We start from the raw sequence: 26,670 nt of genomic DNA on the forward strand, positions 1-26,670 counted from the left end.
GGGAGACGAGTGCAAAGGTTGTTTCATCTTCTATAGATCCTGTTTGAAACCAGCAATTGCCTCAAAGAAAGACTGAGTGAAGAACCAAAGCCCGTGTGTGAGTTTGTGGGTTTTTGCGTGTATAATCATGCATGTGTACAGTTTATGAGTGTATAATCGGCCCCAGCAGTGTAACTGTCTGTTTGCAACAATCTTGCCTTGTCTTTGAAATTGTTTATGTGGGCCCAGATCCCTACGGTCGGATAAGCACGGGGCTGTAGAGTTCCCTGTGGAGGTCAACCTCTCTGAAGCCACCCCCTCCCTCATTTGCGATTGCCCTATGTGATATCACCCAGCAGGCCTGTGAACACAGGCCTAATGTTCTGGATGGATTGTGTCATGAAAGAGGACAATTATCAGGCAGTGAGCGAGGTCTCCCAGGGTTATGGCTTTAGTCAGATTATTTATTTTATGTAGTTTTTGAAGCAGGAGCTTTAAAGTTTAACAGCCCTAGGGTTCCTTGTTTTTTTTTGTTTTTTTTGTTTTTTTTTTGGGAGCCCTGGCTGTGTGTATTTGTGCGAGGGTGTGTTGCTGGGAATAAGGTTTTTGATGATCTAATTGGCTATTACTGGGGGTTTTCGGGCAATAACATTGTGCTCTTTTGTTTTGTTTTAAGGTGTAGTATATGTGATATTGAATCGACTTCATGCGAGGCCTTTCTACACCCTTCAGCATGTTGGCCATAGCAGCTGCTCTGTAGCAGAGAAATACAGATAGAATTACACAGAGAAGTATATTCTGCCCTGAATGCAAGTTTAGCTTAATGAGAAAACTATTTCTTCATTACAGAGGATTTTAACAAATTACATACACTTGTAAAATCAGAATGAAATGCACTGATCTTCATTTTTATTCTTAGTTTATGTGTGGATTAAGCAAACACACCAAGCGTTAACACAAGTGTTAATCAGAGGGCTTTAGAGATGCTTTGACTCCTACCTGCAGATGTTTAATGCATGTATGGATAGAAATGAAAGTGTTTTGACACTGCCAGCTAATTCTTGGGGAAAAGGCATTATTTCAAGGTTTTAGGACGTGTTTTTAGACTGGTGTGGTAAATGATCTGGGTATCAGGATACTTGATGATCCAATTTAAAACACATCAGCATTTAGGAGGGATTCTAGTAACGTATGGAAATAGGGTAAGAGTCAAATTTCCTTTGTTCAAGTGGTTATCGCTGAGGTTGACAGTCAGAGCACAAATAAAAGGATTTGTGCCACATTGGATTCGATTAAGACTACGCTCTGTGCCTACACTGAAGTCAACAAGAAAAGGATGAAGGAACAAACAGTCCTGAATGCTATTAATTGTATATAGTACTGTGCAAAAGTCTTGATTCTCGCCGCCCCTCCTTTCTTTAAATTTAGCTTTCAAAAAGCCACACTTTCTTGTAATATTTCTCCAGGCTGCTTTTTCACTTATTTTAACTCTAATCCCAGTACCTGACACTTTTCAGATATTTAACACTGACCTATGAATAACAGGGTTTGACAAGTATAGAACACTATTTTTGTACAACAGATGGACGAGGAAATCAGATCGTCCGTATCTAGAAGTCATGTCCTTAAGAAATAGAAAACAAATCCAGTAAAGACCTGACACAGGACCTGAGAGATGCATCTGACTCTTTAGATGATCCGTCTACTGTTCGTCAGAAATGGTCTCAGTGGAAAAGTGACTGTCAAGAAGTCACAAAGAAGTGAAACAGGGTGAAAAAAGAATATAGTACGGCAAAGTAGAAGTGTGGCATCATCCAAAGAAGAGCTTTGAATGTCCTTGGAGCCTGGAGAACTGTTCCTGAGGAAAGTTTAGGCTGTGCTGAAGAACAAATGCGTTCTTATCAATGTTCTGGTGCATTAGATGCATGCTCAGTTGCTTCAGGATTTGGGGAGTTTAATGGTATTTACTGGCTTCTCCCAAAGTGGGCCTAAGCAGTTTTTGTGGTACAGCAGTGTGCACTGACCTGTTGCTGGAGCATGCTGCCTGCCTGGGCTTAAGGTTTCCCAGCAGAACACTGCATTGTAACAACTTGACCAATGTCAGCTTTACTTCACCTGTCAGTGATTTCAATGCTGTGGCTAGTTGGTGCACAGAGGAGGCGTGTGCAGGATTCTTGGGTTTGTCCATAGTTAAAACTTAGCCTGTAAGACTGTTTAGTGTGCAGGACTCTTATTAACTGACCGATGTCAGACTTAAAGAGCATGGCACGACAAGAGCACCATTACACTCTGAAACCTACTTTTTTGACATTTTGTCAAGATGATTTTTCACTGAATACCCACAGTGGAAAATACAAATACATGTATCTAGTCATACAAGGAAAACAATGGACTATATGAGGCATGTTAGCAGTTTTAAATGTCTGGTAGCTTACTTTAAGTTGGCAATCTTTTAAATATATTTGAGGTTTGTTATTATCTTTGCCATCAAAGCTCTGCAGACATATGAATTCAGCAACAATATCAATATTCATTGTTTTCATGTAGAATATTTTCTTCTGTCCAGCTAATTTTAATCTGACCTTAGTGACTCCTTCCAAGAACGTGCTAAATCCTGCAGCCAACGCAGTGCAAGCCATGCTGTTGTTTGAAAGCCCCTAAAGAGAGGAGATCATATTCATTTGCTGAAGATTTAATGCCTAGGAATCCATGCTTTTATCTGTATAATATCCTATTCTGTTGTGTCAGAGGATGTAAAAGGCTTTTTGTAACAAAATATTACCTCTGCAGGATATCTGTGCCTTGTGTGTTTCTCAGGCAGAACGAGCTAGCTTAGAGTGTGTGTTTTTATATGCCTTGTGGCGCGCTTCAGGCCATGAGCTAAACTGCTGGGTGCCCAAGAGTAGGAAACATTTGGGTGTATACGCATGCTCAATTCAGTGTTTGTGAATGAGCTCGAGTCTTTGAAGTTAAGTTTAAACACTGAGCCATATGACCTCACTGGAGATTCACAGGTTCATAGTTTCTGCAGATCCTCCACTTGTGCTACATTACAGCAGCTACTTGTGCATGACCAATAATACTACTTCCTGTGCAATCAGCTCCACCGCTTTGCCAGCGAGTAACCCCACGTCTCCCGCAATTACATCCTCCCTCTGTAATCTGTACTTCCACCCAAATGAGACCAGCCTGAGTAATTTGCGTGAAGATTCGCCAAATTAAGAAATATAATGGGTGAGAATCCGGTCCGTTTTCCTGGTTATTGAATAGAGCAGCGCCAAAAGCGATGCTCCTGTTGTACCCTATTGTTTCTTGTGGCTAATCACATTCATGTCCCAACGCTCTGAGCACAAGCTTCTCCCAAATGGAAAACAAAGGTGGTCATGACAATCTGTAATATTAATCTGATTGGGTTAACATTGTCTCTGGGGCTGCTCGAGTTTGACTTCCTAGCTACCTGTGGCTGTGTTTTAATCCAATTCCACTAATTGCATATTCAAAATCAGGAGTCTGCCACCTTCCCCCACTTTTACACATAACCCATAATAGAACAGCCTGTATTTCACATGAACACTCACAAATTTGTAAATAATTACTATCACATGGAGGGAAATAATAGGCGGCCCCAATTCAAATTCACTTGCTCGAGGCAGTGTGGTAATCACGGAGGAGAGCGGGACAGGGAGAGTATGGGATATGGGGTAAGGAGAGAGAGGAAGGTAATCACATCGTATAACAACCATAGAGTCTGACAGTTTGAAAAGAAAAAGAGTTCAGACTGAATAATGAGCAACTTTGTACATAGTACTTATGACTATATGTGCTACATCATTTGTCAGTAACAACTGTGTGTTCTTGCTTTAAACCTCCTGTTACACATAGTTAAAACCAACTTGGCATAATGTAATGGATCCATTGTTCGTTTATAGATGGCTCCTTACAAATACGCAGGTATTTCAGTAGCTATGGGGCTATATTTGTTACTTAAAAGCAAACAACACATGCATTCTGGGAAGTCGGTGATGGATTGGATGTGTTATCTGCCTATTAGCACAACAGCCCATTATCAATGTGCCCAGGTTACTGCGCTAGCTGTAAAGCAATAAAGACAGCCTGATTCCAGCCACCGCTGAGTAGGAGTTCAGTGGCTGCCTGCGTCCTATCACTTTCAAATGAGCACCACAAATCACTTCAGCGGGATGCCTGCACCAGTAATGTGGCCATCAGCATATGAAAATACTGTATGTATGGGAGACCATCCAATTTGCTGCCAGCAGATAGCAGGAAGAAACCCGCAGTGTGCTGAATGATTGTTAGATGGCTGGCTGCTGTGCATGCATGCAGTTTGTGTGTATGCATGACCCTGTATGTGGAAAGTCTTGTTCCCGGGGCTGTTAATACCAGCAGAACAACACGTTACTACATGTAAGCCACGTAGACAACTTTTGCTAAATACATCAGAAAACAGGCATCATTTGTCGCATTAATAGGCAAATCATTTTTTCCCAGGAAGAATCACAGCGTAACAAGACAACCAGCGGAAAAGTTGGGCTCCTTCGGTGTCTCTGTTCATGTACAATTTGTTTTTCTGGTGTGTGTCTGTGTGTATGCATGTGTCTGCTCGCCAGCTTGTGATGATGGTGATGATGTGTTTGTGTGCACTTCAGTGCGTGTGGCTCATATTGTGTGCAAAAAACAAAACAAAAAACGCAGTCCAATTGTCACAAGGGTGTTTTGTGTGCACTTTGTTCTCCGTGCTGATCCTGTCCCCGACAGAAAATAATTACAGCCCGTTGTTGCGAGCAGTGGAAGGACAACATAGAAACCAGCCTCATTTTGCCGCTTCAGAGGACGTCACATCACCCAGGAAGAAGAGGACAACAGCAAGAGAGTGAGATAGATGAGAATGCTAATTACTCCACCTTTTATTGGACATCTGTCAAACCGACCACTTCACAGCAAACTAAAATGTTGTGTGCATAACGCGCTCCTAGCGGTGGCAAATTACATCTTGCAGCTTCTTCCTCCAAACAGCTGGAATATTAAGGCTAGTAAAAAAAAAGGAAAAGAGAAAAAAATCAGACAACACAGTGTTGGAGACAATGCTGCTCTTTTATAAGGATTTATTACAAACACGCTCGCATACACACCAACAGACAGCGCCGACCCCCCTCTCGAGCCCTCAACCCAAGGATTTACATATTGCACACTCAGACATGCATACACACTCATTAGGAGAGGGGGCTCGTGCGTGCTATATGCTAGATGACGGTAGATGATACCCACCCTCTTGACAAGAGATCTAAGAGAGATCCCGGTGTAAGAGAAAGCAGCGTTGAAGGCTCCTAATATCTTTGATAGCATCGTTATGGTAATGATCGGGCGTGATGCAAAATTCATGAAGTGTACCAAGCATTTGAGGATTGCCAATACTTGTTCTGCTGGCGGATAGGAGGAGGATACAGAAAACATGTTAGAGAAGTCGTGCATGCAGATGTTGTTATGTTTTGCCCTAATTGTTTTTCGACAGTTAAGTGCAGCTAAATGACTTTCATGTGTTGGCATGTGTGCGCAACAAGGGAATTGCTTTTTACCTTTTCTTTCAGCTGTCTGGCAGCGTGCTTGTTGGAACAAAACATTACCTTCCTAATTACTGCTACCATTAGACCTGTTAATTTGCCCAGTCAAACAATCCAGACAGACATTGTATAAAAATACCAACAATAGAAATATTGTGATTTCCCAGTGAACATCTGAGCGCAGCCAAACACACGAAAATGCAAAAACAATCAGAAAGGGGTCTGCAGCGGAAACCTGGACCGTTCTGTCACTTCAAAAAATCTCCGCATCAACTCGTCCATCACTGACAGTTATGGGTTTGGACTCTCTGTGATAGTCATTGCATACGCTTGGCGTGTTTGTGAATGCGCGTGTGTGCGCGTGCCTCTCTGAGGAGTGTCTTTCAAACAAATTTCCATTGAGCACTCATCAGTAGGAGGTCCAGGTCCATTGGAGATGGCGTATTCACTCTGAAATCACATAGCTAACCAGGACTGTCAGCCAATCAGGATGTTTTTGATTTTTCTTGAAATCCACGCTCAGTTCAGATTAACCTGGACTCCGACACAGACATCAGAATGGGGAGTGATTAGATGGCTGTGGATGTTCACATCTGGGGAACAATTAGCCCGGATGCACAGCCGAGCTGGAGTGAACAGAAGTGACAGTGCTGCCAGATTTGACAAGTGACTTGAGCTGTTCCAAATTTAGAGCCATTGAAGTTACAGCAGGGGTGAAATCGGGTCAAAGACATGTGAAACGAAAAAGGGTCACTTTGCCTTGGGAACCACTGTCAGCTCATAGGAGCACATAAAAGAACTGTAATAAATGTAAATGCCAAATTTGTTGTGGATTGCAAGTGGAAAAAAAATACTCCTGCTGACTGCTAAGTTTGGTCGTTTTGACAGTGCAGGATATGATTTCCCCAAAGGTAGCACTTTACATACAGTGTCCAGTTCTCTAAGCATCTGTCAGATTTTTGATCAACTAGAAGAAACGTGCACATCATCCCACATTTATGAATGCAGCTGACTTAAGCCTGTTCAGTCTGTCTTGGGGAGAACTCCATATGATACATTTCCAGGTTCAGCTTATTGAGGATGACGTGAGAACAATGGAAGGACTTTCAAATCCTGAAGGGTAGAAAAGTCCTAGCAGAGATGGCCTCAAAAGATCTACAAAACATTTTTAATACACTCAACTGGAGTCATTCAGTGGAAACAAAGCTGCAGGGGCTTCTAATAGCTAAGGTGTCATGCACAAAATATTTTTTCCATGCTTTTTTTTTTTTTGAAGAACAGCTGGTTGATATGAAAGTTGGAAAAACAAAAAGAAGTGGTATCCTTTCAGAAAATGGACATTGGTGAATTACCAGGATGCCAATCAGCTGGATGTTTGATGCAGTCGCAGATTGAATGAGATGATGCGAGCAGAGACAGAAAACACTCTTTGAAGTACATTATTTGATGACATGCTGTCTTCATTAGTGAATGTATGAAAGAGAGTCAGCATTGTTCTTCAAGATCGTCCAAAAACTTTAACAATAGAAATTAGAATCTGCGACCCCCCCCTCCCCCCCCCCCCCCCCCCCAAACCCTCCTGCTGTCTGCTAATTACTTCTCAGCAGTTTTTGCCTGAGGGAGGGGTCTAACCTGAAGGGCAAACTGATAAAGTCTTGAACACGTGACATGTAAAAATTTGAAACTTGAACAACACTGTCTTCTTTTTTATGTATGTGGTTGATATACAGTGTGCACTCCATGCTGAATTATAGAGCCTTGCACATCGGCCACACGCATGACTGCAGATAATCATCACCTGTGGCCCACTCTTAAGAGGGAAGAGCAGAAATGAAGTTTCTATAATAATTTGTATTTCTAAAATAACATGCCATATCTGAATACCAACCACAAGTTGCTCTCAATGTATTCACTGCAGTGTGAATGTGGGTAATAAAAAGCACTTAGATATAGAAAAGCGTGCTTGTGTGAATGACATGTTGTATAAAGTGCTCTGAGTGCTCAAGTGGAGGAGAAAAGCATTGTATGAGAACCGGTCTTTTTAGCATTTACACTTGTAGTTCAAACTCAAAGGTCATTGGCACTTTAGTGTTTTTTTGTTCAAGTGGTAACATTCATGGATCATTTAGCAGCTAAAGAACTGGTATGGCTCAATACAAAAAAGTCTCTCTCTCTCTCTCTCTCTCTCAAAATAAATGCTCACAAAGAAGATCACAATAAGCTATTTGAACAACTTTAGCAATAATAATCTTTACCTCCCGAATTCACTGCAGAGCAAACGCAAGCCTCAGTTTAAACAGCATGTCTGAAAACCAGTCAATATAATAAATATGAATACTTCAGACAGACAGACAGATATATATATATATATGTATATATACATATATATATATATATATATATATATATATATGTATATATACATATATATATATATATATATATATATATATGTATATATATATATATATATATATATGTATATATGTATATATATATATATATATATATATATATATACATATATATATATATATATATATATATATATGTATATATATATATATATATATATACATATATATATATATATATATACATATATACATATATATATATATATATATATATATATATGTATATATATATATATATATATATGTATATATGTATATATATATATATATATATATATATATATACATATATATATATATATATATATATATATGTATATATATATATATATATATATATATATATATGTATATATATATATATATATATATATATATATACATATATATATATATATATGTATATATATATATATATATATATACATATATATATATATATATATATATATATATATATGTATATATATATATATATATATATGTATATATGTATATATATATATATATATATATATATATATATATATATATATATATATATATATATATATATATATATATATATATATATATATATATATATATGCTGTTCTGCATAGGCCTGAACCCCCTCAGTGAGATCATTAACAAGACTGGCTACGGATACCGACTACGGAACGGAGCAGTTGTCAGCCACCTCCTGTACATGGATGACATCAAGCTGTATGCCAAGAGTGAACGAGACATCGATTCACTGATCCACACTACCAGGCTATACAGCAATGACATTGGAATGTCGTTCGGACTGGAGAAGTGTAGTCGGATGGTAACAAAGAGAGGGAAGGTAGTCAGAACTGAGGGGATTGAACTACCAGAAGGCAACATTGCAGACATAGAGGACAGTTACAAGTACTTGGGGATCCCGCAGGCGAATGGGAACCATGAAGAGGCCGCTAGAAAAGCTGCAACCACCAAGTACCTGCAGAGGGTCAGGCAAGTCCTGAGGAGTCAGCTGAATGGTAAGAACAAGATCCGGGCCATCAACACGTACGCCCTGCCCGTGATCAGGTACCCTGCTGGGGTAATAGGCTGGCCAAAGGAGGAGATAGAAGCCACTGACATAAAGACAAGAAAGCTCCTTACCATGCATGGAGGGTTTCACCCCAAGTCCAGCACCCTGAGGCTGTACGCTAAGCGGAAGGAAGGGGGCCGGGGACTGGTGAGTGTCAGCACCACAGTCCAGGATGAGACAACGAACATCCAAGAATACATTGGGAAGATGGCCCCAACTGACCGAGTGCTCAGTGAATACCTCAGGCAGCAGAAACCCAAGAAAGAGGAGGAAGACGAGGAACCATCATGGAAGGACAGGCCCCTGCACGGTATGTACCACCGGCAGATAGAGGAGGTGGCTGATATCCAGAAATCATACCAGTGGCTGGACAAAGCTGGACTGAAAGACAGCACAGAGGCACTAATCATGGCAGCACAAGAACAAGCTCTGAGCACAAGATCCATAGAGGCTGGGGTCTATCACACCAGGCAAGACCCCAGGTGCAGGCTGTGTAAAGATGCCCCAGAGACAATCCAGCACATAACAGCAGGGTGCAAGATGCTAGCAGGCAAGGCATACATGGAACGCCATAACCAAGTGGCCGGCATAGTGTACAGGAACATCTGTGCGGAGTATAACCTGGAAGTCCCGAGGTCAAAATGGGAGATGCCCCCAAGGGTGGTGGAGAATGACCGAGCTAAGATCCTGTGGGACTTCCAGATACAGACGGACAAAATGGTGGTGGCTAACCAACCGGACATAGTGGTGGTAGACAAACAGAAGAAGACGGCCGTAGTGATCGATGTAGCGGTTCCGAATGACAGCAATATCAGGAAGAAGGAACACGAGAAGCTGGAGAAATACCAAGGGCTCAGAGAAGAGCTCGAGAGGATGTGGAGGGTGAAGGTAACGGTGGTCCCCGTGGTAATCGGAGCACTAGGTGCGGTGACTCCCAAGATAGGCGAGTGGCTCCAGCAGATCCCGGGAACAACATCGGAGACCTCTGTCCAGAAGAGCGCAGTCCTGGGAACAGCTAAGATACTGCGCAGGACCCTCAAGCTCCCAGGCCTCTGGTAGAGGACCCGAGCTTGAAGGATAAACCGCCCGCAGGGGCGTGCTGGGTGTTATATATATATATATATATATCTGAAACCCTAACCGAAAACAGCAACATCAGGAAGAAGGAATACGAGAAGCTTGAGAAGTACCAAGGGCGCCGAGAAGATTTGAAGGTCGAAGGTAACAGGGGTCCCAGTGGTAATTGGAGCACTAGATGCAAGCTAGCGAGGGAGTGGCTCCAGCAGAACCCAGGAACAACATCGGAGATCTCTGTCCAGAAGAGCGCAGTCCTAGGAATACCCAAAATACTGCACAGGACCCTCAAGCTCCCAGGCCTCTGGTAGAGGACTCGAGCTTGAAGGATAGACCGCCCACAGGGGCGACAGGGGAAAAAAAGAAAATTATAAATATATATACATATAAAATGCATAAAGTTATTTTTTTTTCAGGAGGACAGAATTTACATTAGCTGAAGATCACATAAGCCTGATGAACTTTTTGTACAGAATGCTCATTAGGACATAACACTGCCCTTGGGGTAAAAATATAATAATTACTTGCTCACAAGCCTATGGCAAAATTCAGGAGATGAAATTTGCTCAAACAGAATTGCCTACAGTGACCAGAATTTCAAGTAACAGTTCAACATTTTAGGAAATGTGATTATTTCCTGAGAAGCTACCACTCCCAGCCTGTAAATATACCTAGCATAGCTTTGTATAAAGCCAAGAAAAGCTAAGCATTGCATCTGTTTAAATGTCAGCGATAGAGTTACTGAGTCATTCTACTATTGGAGGAAAATTCCGTTTATTATTATTATTATTATTTTATCAGAATGATAAAAATGGCCCCTTATTTTATAATTTTTTATATATAAATTGTTATGTATGTTATGTATTTAGGAAAAACAATTAAGATACCATAAAAAAATTTAGTTGTTGTGTGCTATCTTTGGGGCAACCATGTTATTAATACTCTAGAACCTGAAAAAATACATTTAAAAACTATTGTTTAATAAATTAACAATGATTAAGTTAAAGGTTCGTACTGAATACTCGTTCTGTACTGGATAAGGCTTAAATTGTCAACTTTTTTTTTTTTTTGAAATCTCATGATTTATTTTTAAATTATTGCTTAAATACACTGTTAACATACAAATTCAAACTAATAAAAAGACCACAGATTAAACACTTAGATTACTTTAAACATGGTGTTAGCAGACATCACAATCTTCCGGGCTAAATAGGTTTTGGGAGCAGAGCTACATTGTGGGACTAAACTTGCAGTACATAATTGAATGAAAATGAATGAATGAAAACAAAACAGAATTTCTAACTAAGATTTCTAACTCATTTTAACTTTTAGTCAAGAAGTTGGAGCAAGAGAAAAATTTGGGGGCACTCTCGAGAGTTATTTTGCATTTTAACATTTCAGAACCACTTTTTGAACAACAAGGTTTACATTTTGTCTCAGAGCAAGTGCAATCTACACAACAAATGTATGTTTTTGTATTTTGTCCACGGATTATTTTCAAATTCGCAGGTGGGACAGAAAAAGTCAAGCATTTGTACAATAACCTTACGGCCTACAGACAGATCCATGCTAACTGTTTTCCTCACGCTAAGCTAAGCTAGCTGTTGGCTGTTGCAAGTCATGTGCATATAGACCTGATGCAAAAAATATGCTTTTGACTGCGTTTGTGTGCAGTGGGAGTAAACCGTGTACAGAGGCTACAGCAAATAAGCATGCTTTGCATTGTAGCTTATTCCCCAGTTTAAATTCATTGCTTTCTTATTATTGCTACTTCTCGTCTCTACATGCTTTGCTGTCACCTTAACTGCGCACCACCCCCACCTCCTCTCCTCTGCATCACTTTGACCTGGTGGGGTCCAGCTGTGTCTGCTTCCACACCTGTGCACTATTTTACCCTCATCGTTCCCACTGTGGAAACACGTTGACTGACAGCTGCACTTCAAAGATCTGCTCCCTCTCTCGCACTCATGGTTATCATATGTTGTTGGGAGATGGAGAGAAGGAGCGAGAAGGAGAGAGAGGGGGAACTAGTCTCAGGCAGCCGGATTGTGTTGTGGGGCCAATTTAGATGATTGGCCTTGAAATGCAAGCTGAAACGGGCTTCCCTGTGTTCCTTTAAAGTGACCCGTGCCCGGCAGTGTAATGTAAAATTATCCTTGCCTTGTTTGTGTTGTGTCAGATGTGGTGACTGGCAGAAACTGTTAGTAATTGTCTAAGTGCTCCGGTGTGTCAAAGCTGTCCGTCACTCATCCCTGCCCCCTCCTCCTTAGTTCTGCTTCTTCGGCTTCTCATAATATTTTCACTGAGGACAAACTACTTTCAGTGATGGACTTGTCACATCGGCGCTTTGGCTAGGAAAAATATTTTACCTTGGGAAGAACACACAGCCGACTGACATGTGTTCCCGCTTTTTGGGTGAGAAAAAAATGAGAGAGGCATACGTGTTCTTTCTTTTGTTCTTTGATACTTCTACAAATTCAAGACTATGAGCACTTCTTGTCATAACTCATTGAAGTCGAAGCTAACCTGAAATGTGACATTATGAAAATACATTCCTGACTGTATCAACTGTAAAAGAATGGACACGCGTACATACTCTCTTATGTATGCACTTTAAATGGAAACTACTGAGCGAACATCTGAGCAGCGAGAGATCATGAAAAGACAAGAAGACGAAGTTTCGCTGGGTTTGGTTTCACCGCTTGGAAATTATTTAAAGGCGTTCAAACACGTCGTCATGCACCGCAAAGAGTACACATACATGCAACGCACAAAGGCCCTGCAGTGTAGACACAGAACATTCAGGTGTATCTAATTAAGCGCGTGAAGTGTAAATGGCTGTGGTTATAAAGGTTCCTGTTAATCAGCTGTTTATTTAGGGAGACAGATTGAGTTTATTTTACAGTTTTTGGAACACAGTGGTGAAGTTTTCCTGGAGTCACATCAGATGATTAAATCGCCTTGACTTCTATTTTTCTTGTTTTAAAAAACCATTCAGTTCTTTTTAAAAAGTCGCAGTGATCAGGCCGATTACACTCACCAGCCAATCACATGGCAGCAACTCAGTTGTTGTAGGGATGTAGACATGGTCAAGACGGCCTGCTTAAATTCAAACTGAGCTGTAAGGTGACTGACTGGGATTTTCCCACAAAACAACATCTAGGGTTTACAGAGAATGATCTGAAAAACAGAAACTATCCAGTGAGCGCTGGCAGAAATGTCCTCTTGATGCCAGAGGTCATGCTTCAAGTTGATGGGAAGGCAACCGTAACTCAAATTGTCACTCATGGTGGTTGGTGGTGCTTTTTTCTTGGCACACTTTGGGCTCTTCGTTTCCCCTCTAAGTCATAAAGCTCAAATAATCTCAAACTGATTTCTTGAACATGACAATGAACCTCACTGTACTCAAATGGCCTCTACAGTCACCATGGGGGATGTGCTGGGATGAACTAATTCAATTTCAATTCAGTTTAATTTATACAATGCCAAATCGCAACAAGGTGCTTTATTTTGTAAGGTAAAGACCTACAATAATACAGAGAAAACCACAACAATCAGATGAGCAAGCACATGGCAACATGGGGAAGGAAAAACTCCTTTTTAACAGGAAGAAAGCTCGAGCAGAACCAGGCTCAATTTAGGGACAGCCATCTGCTGTTGGGAGTGAGGGGAATGGAGACATGATAGATCAGCGGACCCCGACCCCCGGGCCACGGACCTGGGGGTCGGGGTCCGACCGGTACCCAGATGTTACTGGTTGAGTCGTTTGTTACCGTGCCGTGAGATTGAGGCTCGGGTGTGAAATTTATGGTTTTGAGGGTTTTTATTGGGTCTTTTCCCGTGTGTTATGAGTAAATCTTTTTTATGGTACCGGTACTGGTTTTATTTTGTTGTATTTATCTGCGACACCTTAAAGGCTGGTCCGTGACAATATTTTCGGACATGGCGGTCCGTGGCACAGAAAGGTTGGGAACCGTTGTGATAGATGACAGTACTTCCTGATTCCTGGTTCCTAGTGGACTGAATCAAGATAACTTAACTTAACTTAACTTAACTTAACTCAATAATCGGAACAAAGTGAAGCTTGGGGGTAATTTTGTTATGTTTTTTGTGATTTGTGGTTTTATGTGATGATCTTATCAGTCCAGTTCTCACTATCCTTGAACTGCTATCACAGCAATTTGTATAACCTCAGTGTCATGTTCAGTGGTACAAGTTCATTACATTCAGGCTTGCAAAAAACTACACAAAATGCATGTTAATTTGAAGTTACTAAGGCTGTTGGGGTTTGTTGATGGAAATGAGCTCATGGAGTCACAACAATAGGTTGAATAAGAAATGTACATTTCATTTTGGATTGATTTTTCATCAGACTTTACATATATGAGAGTTCAACCTGTAAAAGTTACTAAAGTCTTTTCTCTCAAACGGTCAGATGAGGGTGACTCCTCTGGCTGCAAAAAGAGGTCTGACTGTATTAAAGAGGATCCATGTGGTTATGTGATGTATCTGTAAAACCTTCCTCGTGAGTGTATGTTCTCAAAGTTCTCACATTTCAAGTTTTATTGGTATCATGTGGATGACAATACAAAATAAGACAATAAGTCAGGGTATTATTTAGTACATGGATGACTTTTGGATGAAAGGTCGCTACTATATCAGCGTGCAGTATCCTCGATCAGTCAGTTCCATCACTTGCTCATCACAAATGCAAGAAAGCAACAGCCAAAATATTCAGTATGAAGTTGTAAATAGCATGAGTGGATCCATCTTTCCATCTTTGCCCAAAATGCATTTTTAAATCTAAAACTTTTCTTTCCTCTTTAAATGGTTTGTGAAATGTTTGTTTACATAAATCGCAGCTTGTTTTCCAATTTATTGCGTCCTAATTATGCCAAAGCCCAACACACACACACACACACACATAAATATATATCCTAAATAATTTCTCTTTTCTGTATTTTCTGTCTTTTCCTATCCTCACATGTTGGAGAGTCACTGGGCTCAGGATGCAGGAGTCCTGCAAAGTCACAGCATAGTCAGCCCCCCTCGCCCTCCCCATCCCTTCCTGTTCAAACACACCTTCCCTGCCTTCCTCTAGGGAGGCGAAAAATCATTCGTTATTTTAATGGGTGTCAAATATGTTTTCCAAATCTACTAAAAGGTTATCGTTGTTACACATGGACAAGTGCTTATATCTGAATCAATGTTAACTTTGTTACTTGGGAAATTTACTGCTTTCCCGGCCGACCACGGTGCACAAACTTAATCGGCATGTTTTCACAAAGTGCAGCTTGAGGGTGATTTATACGGCCGAGGTGACTGACTGCTCTTTGATAGAGCGGGAGAAAAACATACATCCGAGAAGTGCGATGAAGGCATAAATAACGCTCCCTGTATTTTCATTTGAATGTCTGACACATGAAGATTATGTATTGTTAGTGTTAGAACGGCAGGGGGGTTGGGAATCGGGGGCAGTTGGTGGCAAATGTGGTAATATAAATGAATGACATATGACTCTGAAGACAACCTCTGGTGGTTTACACAGCCAGAAACTGATTTAGCCCAACCTCAGACCACATCCTACCCTCTGGATCTCTCCTCACCTGACACCATGGAGGTCTTGCCCTCCTTACAAGCATCACTGCGAGATGGATTTATGAGTAAAAAAAGCAAAACAAAACAAATGTATTTAAAAAAGACTAAGAAAGAAAAAGACACAGAAAGGCAAAGAAAGAACGAGAGCACTGCTGTTCCTCCAGTGCCCGAGCGTCACTATTTGTCTTGGGTGAGTTAGCTTTATCTAATAAAGTGTCTCTGTATTAAGATGGATACTTCAAACGCTCTTTTGTCTCTATAATCACAGAGCAGGGAGGCAGAACTCACACATTCCTCGCTCAATTTATTATTAATAAGTACATCACTGGGAGAAAGATATCCTGGGGACCAAAACACCCGCAGAGCGTAACATTCATCAAACGTAAACGAATATCACAATACACAGGATACAGAGGCTCCAATAACAGATAATTGATGAGAAAGGTCTTTGGGTGCACTGGATCACTGTTGATGGTTATCATTATACAACATCATTTTATAGTTTACAACAAAGGATGAACTGGTTGTTGAAGGGAAACATTTTCGCTGCCTTGTGTGTGCAATTAAGAGGAATGTTTGCGGGACAGGGGTCAGTCCGCGCTCTCGTGATTAAGCTGTGGTTAGCGGCATAACTGCATCCTCTCAATACTTATGTTTTCTCGCAAGACCTTAATCTATTGCAACCGCAGCAATTACCCTTCTGACAGGATAACAAAACACAAACACAAACAACACGATCACATCTAAGGCATTTTTTTTAATAACCCCTTCATCTTCTGCGGGATGAGACTTTGAATTCTGTTTTCTTTTTAAGATGCTAAATAAAATCTCAGCTGAAATATGCAAAGTAAAACTCAACAAACTCAAAAGATAATTCAGGGAGATGTTTTTGCTTACATTTGTAAGTGATAATGAGGCTCGAGTCTGCGTCTGACAACAGCGAGGCACTGTTTCAGATGACAGATGGGACCCACTGAGTGACTTACAGAATAAGCCACTCCCCACCCCGCTGCACAACCTGTGCTCCGGTGTCGGGTTTCCAGCAGTCAGTAGCAGCTCTGACACATGTAGCTATAGGTCCCCCCATGTCTGAGGGCAGGAATTCAATCAATAAAGCTCACCCCTCAACGAGATATACCGTGTTACAGCACAGGAACGGAGTGAGGAGTGGGAGCCATCTGCTCCCCCTGTCACATGTCAATCTGTGCAGCTAATGTCCAACATATTGGGTCATCACTCATATAGCTTAAACCACCTTCGCTGGCTTTATGTAATGAAGCTGTAACTCAATTGGCATTAGTTTACCATCCCAGGTGCCTGCTCTCAAATCAGCTTGCATCTGTCTCCCTGCCCTCAGGGACCAGAGATTGTTGATGAGTCATTTTCACTTTTCAAGCTATGCGTTAGTAATTCTTTACCGAGGTGCTGTTAATGTTAGCCAAATAAATCTTGTGGCTCTCATTGTATTTCACTGAAGACATTATGGCTGAGTAGTCATTTCTCTGATAGTTTTTTGAAGTTTGCCTGAGGGGTAGGCTACGGAGTGCAACACAGTCAGGATTCCTTTGCCTTAGCTGGCTTGATATAACCTAAAACCCAGTTGGAGATAACAGGCGATTCTCTGCTCTGGGCTCTGTGCACATTCACACAGGTAGAGTGAGTGGTGTGCTAGCACTTTGAGAAAGCACCGATCCATTTACCACTTACCCTCATGCTTGCAATCTGATGACACAATTTACATCACTTGCACCCAGGCACACTTGCAGAACACACCTACCTAACATACTTTTTGCCATCAAAGAGGTGCATTTGCTAATTATCAGCAGGTGGAGAATTAAAACAGCAAAAAGGCAGCGTCATTCCAAATCCGATTACTCCCCCCCCCCCCGTGGGGCCTCTGAGCATACTTGCTTTTAAAGAGCTTCTACACAATCAGCACTGCTTATGAAGTGACTACAGTAATCAAATGCTAGACAACCTCAGAGTGCCTTAGAGTGAACCACCCACGTAATGAAAGCATCATTAGCCACAGCCTTGCTTGATCGGTAGATGTCTAACAGCTCGGAAGGTGTTGGGGCTGTATTTTTCTTTTTTTAAGTCCTATTTTTGACTGATATGAAGTATTGCACAGAGCGACTTTACAACAGGAGTGTCATTTTGTTTCTTAGAGGCTGTAAGTAATTTTTTGACATTTCCAAAGGCGTGACATTCAGTGGAAAACGCCGAAAATGAGCAAGGCCTGATTTACGAGCAGAAAAGCAGATTCCGTAATAACATTGCACTGAAAGATGGGTTTCAAACACAACCTGTCATGAAAGCCAGAACTAAAACAGACCTGAGCACAACATTACGTCCTGAATGAAGCGGACTGTCTCAGTGTCCCAGTTCAATGGGACAATTCATCATTCGGGGGTATAATAAGGTTGCTATTGTTTCAGGGGTCTGCATAATTCTGCTCTCATAAGAATATGAATACTTCCCCATCTGTTTGGTATTAGCTTTCAAACCCGCACTTAGCTGCAAACCCACAGCCATGTGAGACATTTAGTGTTTAATTAAAAAAAAAGAAAGAAAGGGAAAAGTCAGAATAAAATTATACTGCTATAAAAGAGTCTTGCCAACAATAACATTATCATTTGACACGCAGCATGTCAAAAAAAAAAAACTGCTTCATATCACAGTTAAGAGAACCGACCTTTGAAGAAAGCGTGCGTGTGCACGTGTGTGCGTGAACCAACTGATTTTAAAGCTTCAAAGATCGCTTTTAGGATACCACAAAAGAATAACCTCTGACACCCAAACAAACAAACACAAGCCACATTTAAATAGCACAAGTTGGAAAAGTCTGAAAGCGCACTTCTCTGGTGTGTGCGCTGCACACTGTACGTGTGTGTCATAAAGAGCAGGGACATGTCTGTTATGTGCAGTTTGATTAAAGCATGATGGCTGGTGTCCAATCTGCTTTCCAGGGGAGTGCTGTGACAGCCAGCAGCTCGTCTACCTGCTGCCTCCTCTGCGTGTTAGGTGATTTACGGCTGACTCCCTCCGTTTATGTACTGCCTTATTTTCATTTCTACCCCGCTGAGTGCCAGGTTCAGAACTCCTGAAGAAATATTATGCTTTGCTGACAAAATACAGTGACAGCCATCACCCAGCCTTAAAAGAGTGCCAGAGTGTTTAACAGTACGAGAGCCTGGGAGACAAGGCGAGGTTGAAGGCATCTGTAAGCGCGCGGCCCATTGAAACAACCATTTGATCTAAACCAGCTCTGATTGGGTGGAATGATGTTTACAGCCGAGTTAGAATCCACTTTCAATTAAAAAAATGACACGGGGGGAAAAGGGGAGGTCTGTAAAACAGACGGTAAAATTTATTGAACAACTTTTACAAGGGTCTTGTCTGAGAAACATGTGGCGCACAAATGAAATGTTTGTTTCGACAGACGGCTTCGCCTGCAGACGAGCAGGTAACTTGACGCCAGGGACTTTTTCATTAACCCCGAGTTCAAACCCTGCTGCCGTTCCAGGCTTTTGTGGGAAAGCAACAATTTGATGTAAACGGGATGAATATAAATACCACTGTTGTTCAAGCGCCGCCATGTTTCCTATTCATTCCAGCCTGTTTTCTCCTTTACAAGAACTACTCTGAGCTGTAATGAGGTGTTGTAGCGTCCCGAGGCGTTATCATTTGCCGCATTATTATTTCAAAAGCTCAGACAACAGCACAGTCTCTGATGTAATTCTCATGCATATGGAAGGTGTTCCAGTGACTTGATATCCTGGTTTTGGAGGAGTAGGGGACCCCCACACACACTAAATAAAACGAGTGATCACAAACCTAATGAGGCAAACGAGTGTTTGGAGCAGTTGAGACCAGGTGTCAGATGGACATACTGCTGTCTGTAATTAGCCCCTAGCTACATAGATCATTGCTTGTTTTTATTTAGATTCCAGCTATGAAACATAATCATGAATTAAAAGCTCAAAAAAAAGGGAAAATAAATCCACCCACCTCCTTGCATCTGAGACGACTATAAATAAAAATTGTCATTGTAACCTAATCAAATTATGAGACGTATTTTGGTTAGGCTGTCACTTGTTTGACGCTCTCAGTCTCTCTCTCCCTCTCCTTCTTTTTCTCAGCAGACGAGGCAAAGCAAAGTGAATCCCCTGAGGTCCTCTCATCTCTCTTCAGGAGCTGCCGACTCTCTTCTCTTTATGGCACACCCAGAAGGATTAAGCGCAAATGGCATTCACATGATTTCAATAAGCTCAGGGAGACAAGAACCAGCCTTTCAGCACATTAGCTTTTTGCTGCAGAGGACACAAAGCAGACGCAGAACAACTGCGGGAGGGAGACGCACGGTTTATAATGATCATAATAATAGACCGGTCTGGCACTGCTAAAATGAAATTCCACTGTCCCCCACCACCACCACCACCACCACCACAGAAAAAGAAAGAAAAAGGCTCAGTGAGTGATGATGTCATCAGTAATGGACCAGATTAGGTTAGACGTGAACCTGAGGTGACACTGTCGTAAAAGCTGACCCCTCCTCCGCAGGCAAAGCCAGAGACTGGGCCTTTTAAAAATAGCAGTCAAAAGAGGTCTTTTTGGAGGCAGTTGACTTATGTCAAAGGTCACCCTAAGTATTTGTAAAAGCAGGATCCAGGACCCGGATGTAAACAAAGGGGTCTCCCTTGGCTGCCAAAAATTCAAACGCATGATTGGATGGTTTTTCATTATTAATGACGGTCGACGGAGCTTTGGAACAAACTATGACTGAATGATGAATAGTTAAAGCTGCTGTTATCAGCTATTTTTACAATCAGAGTGAAGCAAATGACTGTATGTGCCTTTTTTCTTCGCTTCAGAGCTCTCTATCACTTATCAGCTCATTGCTTTGGTTTTTGATTCAACTTTACTTACCATCTCATCAGTGATGTTTTCAGAACAACACACAAGTTACGATAAACCCACTCCACGCCTTCATCCAGCTCACAGCCAAAACTGGCAGCTAGTTCTTGAAGCAAGCCAACTTCATGGAAAGTTGTGTTATTGTTCTCGCTAGTGCAAAATGCACCGAACAAAAAATCACCTACATCACTTGCTATTTGTTGACGGAGGGCAAGTGCATGTTATTCCCCTCTCACACTGTGGCTATATCTGTGGTCAATAGGGCAAAGATTTAAATTCGGAGGTGGTGAACAACTGTTTTTGTTTTTGTTTTTTGCCTGCGCCAACAGAAATAAAAGATTAATGTTGTATAAATTTATGTCGGAGAGGAGCTTGGTGAACCCAGAGTAGCATTTACCAGCTAAAGAGGCAAATACAATCCATCCAGATTTAGCAAACAGCTTTGCAGGCGCCAAAGATGATTATTTATAATATCAGCTTTAATCCTGGATACTTCATATACTTATTATTTAAAATGCATACTGCTTTATAAACAGCGCTTGGATTATTTTGGATATCAGTCAGACATTTGCTAAGATCCTACAAGTGGTTATCAGTAAACACTACTCCTTTAAAGTTAGCTATCTGTTCTTGTTAAGGTGACATGCTGCCAGTTTAACCAACTATCCAACTTAATCATTAATTTACTCTTTCATAGTTTTAATGTGCAGTAAGGGAAATAATTATTTGATCTGCCAAATTTGTTTTTGGTTTGCTCGATTACAAAGAAACAAACAGTCTCTCATTTTAATGGAGAGAGACAAACACATTACATAGAAGTTATAAACTGCTTTGTATGTCATTGAGTGAAATAAGTATTTGATCCCCAAGCAAGACATGACTTAGTACTCGGTGGAGAAACCCTCGTTGGCAAGCACAAAAGTCAGACATTTCTGGCACCAGGTTGACCAACATCTCAGGAGGGATATTGGTCCACTCATCTTTACAGAAACTCTCTGAATCCTTTAGGTTTCTTGGCTGCTGCTTGGGACTCCAAGCTTCAGCTCCACAGATTTTCTATAAGACTGTGGTCTGGAGGCTGGCTAGGCCACTCCATGACCTTAATGTGCTTCTTCTTTATCACTCCTTTCTTATCTTGGTGGTATGTTTTGAGTCATTGTCATGCTGGAAGACCCAACCATGGCCCATCTCCAGTGTTCTGGCTGAAGAAGGTTTTCATCTAAGATTTTACAGTGTGTGACCCTCAGTGCAGTGAAGTCATCCTGTCCCCTTAGTAGAAAAACAGCAAAGCATAGTGTTTCCACCACCGTGCTTGACTGTGGGGCTGGTGACTGTTGGGTAATACTCAGCATTTCTCCCGCTTCAAACACGGTAAATCAAGCTGATGCCAAAGAGTTCAGTTTCTTCCGAATCATTTAGATGTTACCTGGCAAACTTAAGATGGGCCTTCTTGTTTACTGCGCTGTGCTGGTGTTTTAGTGACTGTGGTTCCAGCTGACTTCAGATCATTAACAAGCTCCTCTCACGATCATCCGCACTCCAGATGGAGAGCGACTGATGATCATGTTATATTTCTTATATGTCTGAATAATCACACCAACAGTTGTCACCTTCTCACTAAGCATCCTGCTGATGGTCTTGTAGTGCTTTCGAGCCTTGTGCAGGTCTACAGTCTTGTTCCTGACGTCCTTTGACAGCTCTTTGCTCTTGCCCATGGTGGGGGAGAGGCTCGATGAAAGAAACTCTGTGGACACGTGTGCTATATACACACAGAAATATCTGTCATTGATTGATTGATTACAATATGCAGGAGCCAGGCTGTGTTGTACAGGACTGGATACTTTGTAACTTTCATATTAGGTTTTTTTTTTCTGGGTGTTTTCTTGATATTTTATCTCTCTACATTAAAATGAAACTACCATAATAACTAAAGACTGTTAATTACCTTGTAAGTGAGCAAACTTATGAACTCAGGGGGATAAAATAATTATTTTCTTCAGTCTACCTGATGGTGTTCATAATTAGACACCTTGCCCTGGACTTTTCCCTAAAGATTGCATTCAGAGAGCTTTTGGTCTCTTCTGTAACATAAATATCAACAGATACACTAAGAGAGAACACACAGCGACCCATTAAAGCAATTTCAACCATTAGCTTGTCAGTATGGCTTCCAACTTCTCCACTTATTTCACTCCTTTTCTTATTCTAGTTTTCATTATCGCCTGATGTCCTTTCTGGCTGTCTTGTTCTCCTTGTCTGCCTCTTTTATCCTTTCTCCCCTGTGAATGTGACTAATCGGTGAGCTCGGTGAAGGTAGAATGGCACTCGGTCCCCTCCTTCCTCCCCTTGCTCCCCTCCCTCCACCACTCTACACGCTCCACTCCTGCACTGTCAGTGATTTTTCATCGCCCTTGTTGGGGCTGTTTTATGCATTGTTTCCCTGATGCAGTGATTGATGTCAGGGGCTGGTAATCTGGGGGAATGAGAGGCTGGATGGTGGCCACCGAGTCCCCCTCTGTCTCTGACACGTGTCGGCTGAGCTGCGCAGCGCTGTGCTGCGCTGGGGCCCCCTGTTTGGCCGCGGCCACCGCTTGCTTCGCTCACTCAGCCAGTCCTCATTTCCATTTCAATCTCGAGCTCATGAATGCAAAAACTCTGGCCGAAAATTAATAACACCACGCAGGGGAAAAGTGGGCGCAAGGGAGAGGGAAGGAAAGACAGAGAGAGATGGAAAGGAGAGTAAAAAAGGAGAATGGGGAGCTGGGGTCTTTTTCACCCCTTTTGTTCCTCCAAAAGTGCCCCTTATTTTATTTCCCTCTCTCTTTCACCAGGATCCTCCAATGAATGGCATTACAGACAAAGCCATATCCAGAGTGACACAAATTTATTTCGGTTGCAGCGCCATAGTGTATTTCTACAGAACCAGGGGCGATTTGTCTGGGGACAATTTGGTTTCCATAAAGGATTTAAATGGTTTCTGTGGAGATAGTGGGGTGAAATTTAATTTGTTTCTCATTTACTACAGCAGGTATGAAAAGGAGAAAAATTGGATGGCTGATGGGCTAAAAATTGGTGCTGTCCCTCTGCTGTATCCCCAAAGGACCGAGGCCCTGCATCATATAGATTGAGTTCGACCCCCCCAGCCCTCCCAACCACAAGCCACGCCAACGCGCGCGCGCGCGCACGCACGCACACACAGAGCCTTCCTCCTGCCCAGAGAGAGCTGTAACCTTAAACCAACTTAAACAGTAACCTTTGGGGAGGCTGCCAATCACTCCTAAAACAACGTTTCCATCGATCGGCCTGTCTGCGTGATTTATGGGCTCATTTTACACTAATTGAGAATTAGAGGGCGGATTAGTGGGCCTCAACACTTCGGCCTGATATGCACTCTGAGCAGTGTAATCTGTCACGCTGGGATGTCCGACACTCTCTTACTCACAAAGGAGGGGAGGAGGGAGTAGAGTGAGGGGAGAGGAGGGGAGGGGGGTGGTGGTCCTTTCTAATTGAATTTCCAGATAACACGGAAATTAATTTGACACCAGTGAAATTTGACTACGACTCTGCCGCTGCGCTCTCCTGCTCCCCCATCGTGAAACCTACGTGTTTTCCCTCTTCCTCTCCTTCTTTCTTCCTCTCCCTTTATCTCTAATTTGTCCGTTCTCGCTCTGTTTCTGCTGTGCCTAGCAAACACTATTGATCCAAATCACTTTGAGTTGAGGGCTTTCTGAAGCATGGAATTCCTAAATCATATTTGTGCTCATATTAGAGCAGTTCATCTGCTGCTATCTTCAGCCAGATAAAGAATATTACCTTTCATTTTGTTTGACTGTGTTCAAATTATATATTTTTTCTCTTTCTTCTCTTTCTTTCCCCCCTGTTTTTATGGGGGGGAATCTCCTTTCCCGAGCCCTGCGAATGCATGCAGGCGAATGCCCAGAGTCAACAGTTGGAATTGAATTAGGGTCCCGGCTCGCCAGGTCCATTGTCTGGGTAATTTGTCCTATAAGTGGCAAAATGAAAGCACTCTCCACGGTTCTCTGAGCACCTGCTGTTGTGTCACTCATCACTGCAGATACAGAAAGTGAGAAGGAGGGAGAGAGAAGTGTCTCAAAGATCACATGTTCAATTGCTGCGCCATTATCAACTCAGATGTCGCTGCAGCTTCTTTTTTTTTGTCAAGCATGTGTAACGACATCAGAATAATCCTCAGCTGCAAAGCAGGGGAAAGATCAAGTCTGAAAAATCTGTGTTGTTTACAACGCTTAATGACAAAATGGTCTTCCTGTGGAATTTTCAGTTGTGGTTCCAGCAGCTGAATTAAGGTGTATCTCGTATTCAAGCACGGTTGTGATGACTGGCTGCTCTCAGTCTTCTTCCATCTTCATTAGCTTGTACACATGTGTCGGGTTGCAGCTTGCTGAGGCGGAGCTAACGCTAAATATTTTGTTTATCGCTTGACTGTCGAATAAATAAAGACCCATACCTTACAGAGGCAACGATTTTCAGATAAAATATTAATCTGCAGCTGCGAAACAAAATTAGTAAAGCAATTCTCTTTGAAAGGTCGAGTTCTTTCAAATGCAAATATTCAGGTAAGTATCACGAGAGCTAAACCTTTTACCTTTACTGTAAATTACAGACCTCTTTTTTCTTTTTTGTAGCTCGCATTGTGTGGGAGTTAAGTTTGCTCGGGAGCTCTTTAGCAGGCTAAGAGATGCATTTATCTGCGTAATGAACTTTGGACGCTAGCTAACTTAATCCCAGTAATGCCTGCGAGAGTCAATTAGCGCAACTAGATTCAGTGCAGTATTTATCTGATAGAGCAGACCTGGCAACTACACACACCAGAACACACGCACCATATTGACCATCTTCATCTTATCTTTCAGCTAATGGGACCACAGGGCCCATCATCAACTCCGCTCTAAAATACAGTGTAAGGTTTTTTTTTCTTCTCTTTTTGAAAAGCCTGTGGGGAGTTTTGAAATTGAGTAGCTGTTGATTTGCAGCACTAACAAGTCTTTTAAGAGTTGATTTTACTCTCCCCTGATCATTTCAGTTTATAATGGTATAAGTGTGTTAACCTGGATTCCCCCTCAATCAGTGCTTGCAGGATATTATCAGCGTGGCACACAGGTGACAGCATATTACAAGACCTGTAACAGATACCTCTGGGATCTTCATCTCCCTTATGACAGGGTCTACTATGTGGAGCAGGAGCCTGCATAGAGAATAATAAATGACAGGATTTGAAAAGACGAGGCCGTTAGCAGGCACGGTCATGGTCTACATTGCCCTTTTTGTCTCTCCAGGGACAAGTGCAAGTGTGCGTGTGTGTGTGTCTTTGTGCTCGCTTGACTGCGTGTGTGCGCTCCAGCTGTGCTTTCACACAGACCTGCTTAACTTTTGCAACAGCGTCAGTGGTGGCTATTGTCTTGTAGCAGGCGGCACACTGTGGGTTACAGAGGTCTCTATCTGCCTGCTTCCTCATTTCTTATTCAGACCCACAGGGACAGAAGGGAGAGAGCGGAGTGGAGGGGAGGGGGTGAGAAAGGAGAGAGAGAAGGGTTTGCAAGGGGGCGGAGGAGGAGGATAACTGAGAGGCTGATGGAGACTAGGTGACAGGTTGGAATGGGCCATCAATAGATCCATCAGGCGGGTAATTTGGAGCGCGCTTAACATACATCAGTAGAGTCGTAGGAGCTGGTATCTGTCTTGTCGTGGAATCACAGTAAATAAGAGTTAAAGATGGTGTCAGGCCTGACCTGACTGACCTCCCTGCACACACACACACACACACACACACACACACACACACACACGCCACTGACAGCACTGGAACAGAGCAGCATGGAGCACGACAAAGACATAACACTTAAATTAACATGTTCACATGCACTCTCACATACACACATTCAGACTTGCAAAAACATCCAATCTTAGCTTTAGAATAACACTCAGCATCTCATAAATAAAACTACTGACAACCGTGGTATAAAACAGCGGTGTTGTGCAAGAATATATTTGGTGGTCAGGGAGATCTGATAGC

General features: G+C 42.0%; 1 long non-coding RNA gene across 3 annotated transcripts in view; it reads right to left on the reverse strand.

Annotated features, from left to right (window-relative positions):
* LOC143412937 (uncharacterized) overlaps window positions 1–26,670 on the reverse strand; it is a 74,140-nt gene that overhangs the window by 18,741 nt on the left and 28,729 nt on the right. Inside the window, exon 4 of one of the 3 annotated variants that reach the window (XR_013093451.1) lies at window positions 4,895–5,027. The exons of the other annotated variants lie outside the window; for them this stretch is intronic. This is a non-coding gene — a long non-coding RNA (uncharacterized LOC143412937). Of the gene's footprint in view, window positions 1–4,894; window positions 5,028–26,670 lie in introns of those variants that run through there. 3 annotated transcript variants of the gene reach the window in all.

The sequence above is a fragment of the Maylandia zebra genome, linkage group LG16 (assembly GCF_041146795.1).
Source record: "Maylandia zebra isolate NMK-2024a linkage group LG16, Mzebra_GT3a, whole genome shotgun sequence".
Classification (NCBI taxonomy): domain Eukaryota; kingdom Metazoa; phylum Chordata; class Actinopteri; order Cichliformes; family Cichlidae; genus Maylandia; species Maylandia zebra.